This window comes from Lepidothrix coronata, unplaced genomic scaffold (assembly GCF_001604755.1).
Source record: "Lepidothrix coronata isolate B3197 unplaced genomic scaffold, Lepidothrix_coronata-1.0 Scaffold57, whole genome shotgun sequence".
NCBI lineage: Eukaryota > Metazoa > Chordata > Aves > Passeriformes > Pipridae > Lepidothrix > Lepidothrix coronata.
Window position 1 is genome coordinate 5219575 of NW_016690237.1, and position 4934 is coordinate 5224508.

Genomic DNA, 4934 nt, shown 5'->3' on the forward strand with positions numbered 1-4934 from the left:
ATATAAGGACTGCACCTCATACTGTCTAAATTTGCCCAAATCTGACCAATTATAAACTTGTGAAAAATCATACACCTCATACATCTCTGAAAGCTCATACACACTTTGCAAAGTCTTGTCAGTCTCACAATTAAATGGGATGCTGCTTGATCATAGAATCATAAAATCATAGAATCATAAAATCATAGAATCATAGAATTGTTTAGTTTGAAAAGACCTCTAAAATCATCTAGTCCAACTGTTAACCCAACACTACCAAGTCTACTACTAAACCATGTCCCTAGCTGCCACATCTACATATTTTTTGAACACTTTCAGAGCTGAACTTTTCAGAGTTTGAACCACTTCCCTGGACAGCCTATTCCAATGCCTGGTCACCCTTATGGTGAAGAAATTCTTCCTCATGTCCAACCTGAACCTCCCCTGGTGTAGCTTGAGGTCATTTCCTCTTGTCCTGTCACTTGTTACTTAGGAGAAGAGACTGAAGCCCATCTCACAATAGCCTCCTTTTAAGTAGTTGTAGAGAGTGATAAGGTCTATCCTGAGCATCCTCTTCTCCAGATTCAACAGCTCTAGCTCCCTCAGTCACTCCTCATAAGACTTGTGCTCCAGACCCTTCACCAGGTTTATGCCCCTTCTCTGGACACACTCCAGCACCACTTCAGTGTCTTTTTTGTAGCGAGGGGCCCTGAACTAAACAGGATTCAAAATGAGGACTCGTCAGTGCTGAGTACAGGGGGATGATCAATACCCTGGTCCTGCTGGCCACACTGTTGTTGACACAAACCAGATGCATTTAGCTTCTTGGCCACCTGGACATGCCTGGGCACACTGCTTGCTGATGTTCGGTGGCTGTCAACCATCACCTCCAGATCCTTTTCTACTGAGCAGCTTTCCAGCCACTCTTCCCCAAGCCTGTAATGATGCATGTGATTGTTGTGACCCAAGTGCAGGACCTGGTGCTTGGTCTTGTTGAATCTCACACAATTGGCCTTGACCTATTGATCCAGCATGTCAGGATCCCTCTGTAAAGCCTTCCTACCCTCCACCAAATTGATATTCCTGCCCACCTTGCTGTCATCTGCAAACTGATGAAGGGTGCACTCGATTCCCTTGCCCAGACCATCAAAAAAGTATTAAATAGGACTGGCCCCAGTGTTGAGCCTTGGGAACATCACTAGTGACTAGCTGCCAGTAGGATGTAACTCCATTCACCATCACCTTTTGGCCCAGTCATCCAGCCAGAATTTTACCCAGAAAACCTGTCCAAGACATGGGCTGCCAGCTTGTCTAGGAAAATGCTGTGGAAAATGATGTGAAATGTTTTGCTAAAGTCTTGTCAGACAACATACACAGACTTTCCCTCCGCTGAGCAGGTCACCCTGTCATAGAAGGAGATCAGGTTGGTCAAGCAGGACCTGTCTTTCCTAAACCTGTGCTGGCTGGGCCTGATCCCCTCTTTGTCCTGCATATGCCTGTGATGGCACTTGAGATGACGCGCTCCATGACTTTCCCCAGTACCGAGGTCAGGCTGACAGATCTGTAGTTCCCTGGATCCTCCTTCTGACCCTTTTTGTAGATGGGCATCACATTTGCTAAGGTCCAGTTAACAGGGACCTCCTCAGTGAGTCAGGACTGCTGGTAAATGATGGAAAGTGGCTCAGTGAACACTTTCACCAGTTCACTCAGCATCTTTGGGTGGATCTCATCTGCCCCTATAGTTTTGTATGTGTCTAAGTGGTATAGCAGGTGGTAACCCTTTCCTCCTGGATTACAAGGGCTTCATTCTGCTCCCCATCCCTGTCTTCCAGTTCAGGAGACTGGATACCCTGAGGATAAATGGTCTCACTATTAAATACTGAGACAAGGAAGCTAATAAGTACCTTGGCCTTTTCCTCAGCAATTGTCACCATGTTTCCTCCGGCATCCAATAAAGGATGAAGATTCTCCTCAGCTCTCCTTTTGTTGTTTATGTATTTGTAAAAACGCCTCTGGTCTGTCCCCCCCTCGTCCCTCCCCTACCTCCGGCTCATCCCCACAACCATCCCCTCTGCCTACCCCCCGCCCACTCATCCCCCCCCCCCGCCCATTCCCAGTCCAATTTTTGGGGGTAGGGTGTCGGGCAGCCTGTAGGGGTCCTCAGACCAGCAGGAGGCTGGGAGGGGCAGCTCTGTATGGAGTGCCACAGGTGAGCAGTAGGAGTGAAGATCTGTGGTAATACGATGGGGGAAGGATAAGGCCAGGGTGGATAGCGAGTTCTTCTGGCGGGTTGGAGGGTTTTGGCTGGGCTGGGGCCATGGGAGATGCACAAGCCCCGGGTGGGTACGGGAGCTGGAACAGTTTGGTTTTGGCTCACCTGCGGCTACTGCTCAGGTTTAGTCTGTTATTGGTTTATATATGGAGTCCTGAAAGGGTGATCTGGACAAAGGGATGTTCCTGGGTATTTCCCTGGGTTTGAGTATAGATGGATGGTAGAAAAGTAGGGAGTGAAAGGCTTGCCCTAACCTTTATGAATGGGAAAGAAGCCTGTGTACCCCTATGCGGTTGTGAGCTATGCTGGTGATGGTACATGACTTTGGTAGGGTCTCCCATGCCAGACAGGTCCAAACCAAAGGGTTAGATAAAATTACATCCATGGGCAGGATGAGCTCGTTAGCCTTCTGGCAGTCATCCTAGGAGAAGGACAGCTCTAACTCCAAACCTGGGTAGATGGAGCTCACTTAGCCCTGTGAGGCCATCCATCTAAGAGAAGGTCACTCTAATCAAACCTACGTCCTGAGGATCTCACTGTCAGCGTCCAAGCTTCCTAGGCCCTGATAGATGAACCTTAGGATTAAAGGGTGGGTCCAGTTCCGTGCATGCTGCGTCTCACCTAAAAAATCCATTATGCAGGCTCAAGGATGACATCCACATTTGTAAAACCCTGTAGCAACGGGCGAGGGTCAAAATGGCAGGTGAAAGGTGCACTGAAAGCTGCAGACCCAACCCTGCATGCAGGCAATTCAGGACATTGGTCGTTAGAGGCTGACCGGAGTCTCTTTGGGCAGCATCCTGAATGACCAAGCAGCCTTTCTCAAGGAGAGCACTGCTTGCTCCACTAGGAGAGGGGCCTAGAAAAGGTGACCTAACCAAAGCTCATCTCCCCCTTCACCTGGTTGGTTAATCGCAGACCAACGCGCATCTTCTACTAATGCGGTCACACAAAGATCAAAAGACAAAGGCATATACACCTGCCTCCAAAGATGTACCCAAATTGACTCTAGCATGCTGAAACATCAGAACCATGCTTGATTCAGCAGATAGTGGACATCCTGAGTGTCACTCTGCCCTAATTGCCCATGAACTATCACGTCTCAGCATCGACATTGCTGCTCTCAGTGAAGTTCGTCTCCACGAGGAAGGCAGCCTTAGAGAACATGATGCCCGTTACACACTCTTTTGGTCAGGTAAACCCAGAACTGAAAAGCATCTCTCAGGAGTCAGCTTCATGATTAAAAACTCTATTGTTCCTAAACTCGAAAATCTGCCGACAGGTCATTCTGACTGCATTATCTCCCTACACCTTCCACTACACAACAAGCAACACATTGTCCTCTTTAGTATATATGCCCCAACTCTCCAAGCTGACCCTGCTGAAAAAGATAAATTTTACACGGACCTGTGCTGCCTTACCCAAAAGGTTCCTGCAGATGATAAGGTCATTATCCTTGGTGATCTCAACGCCAGAGTAGGTAAGAATTTTGAAGCCTGGAAAGGAATATTAGGCAAGCATGGTGTTGGAAACTGCAATGATAATGATTGACTTCTGCTTGAATTCTATGCGGAGCAACAGTTCACCATCACTAATACTGTCTTTCAGCAGAAAAATAGTTTGAAGACAACCTGGATGCATCCCAGATCTAAGCATTGGCGCCTCATTGATTATGTCTTGGTGCGACGGAGAGATGTCTGCGATGTCCACCATACCCGCGTGATGCCTAGTGCTGAATGCCAAACAGACCATCGACTTGTGCGCTGTACACCTAACTTCAATCTTAAATTCAAACCTAAAAGGGGCAGTATCCCAAGGAGGAGACTCCAAGTGAACAATCTCCAATCAGCCACAGTGAGAGACAGATTCCAGGCAAATCTTCAAACTAGGCTCAAAAATCATTCCATAGATTCTACAGATTTACAGGGAAATGTCTCTGTCTGGCCAGGCCAGACTTCTTCCCCGACACCTCATGTTTTTTCTCCTTTGCGCTGCAGGACTGCCTCCCAAGGAACTCCATCAGACATGCTTTGAAACTGGTCAAAGACTGCCCTCTAGAATTCCAAGTTATTGGTTCTGCTGATCCTGCTCCTTGCTTCTCTGAGAATCAACACCTTGGTCATTTCATAATTGTTGTGCCCTGCTGCTGACTATCAGATTGCCCTCAAGTCCTTCTCTGTTCACAAACAGCAGGTCCAGCAGGGCGCCTTCCCTGGTTCACTCACCATGTAAGAAGTTATCTTCCACACACTCCAGGAACCTCTTAGACTGTTTTCTCTCTGCTGTGCTTCATTTTCAGCAGTCATTTGTTAAGATGAAATCCACCATGAGAACAAGGGCCAGTGATTGCAAGACTTCTCCCAGCTGCTTATAGAATATTCCATCTGCCTCTTCATCGTGGTTTTGTGGTCTATAACAGATTCCCATCAGGATATCTGCCTGGTTGGCCTTGCCTCTGATTCTTACCCATAAACACTCCACCGTACCATCACCATCATTGTAGTTGGGCTATTGATTCCTCCATCTTTTTGAGGGAAGAAGTCCTAATTCCTATATGACCATTCTCAAGTGCTTCCATGGTTTCTGACACACCAATTACCTATTACATCTTTCCTGTCATGTGGATCCCTATCCTGCACTGAGAATGTAGAGTGAAGGGCTGACCTCACTGGCCCACCATTCC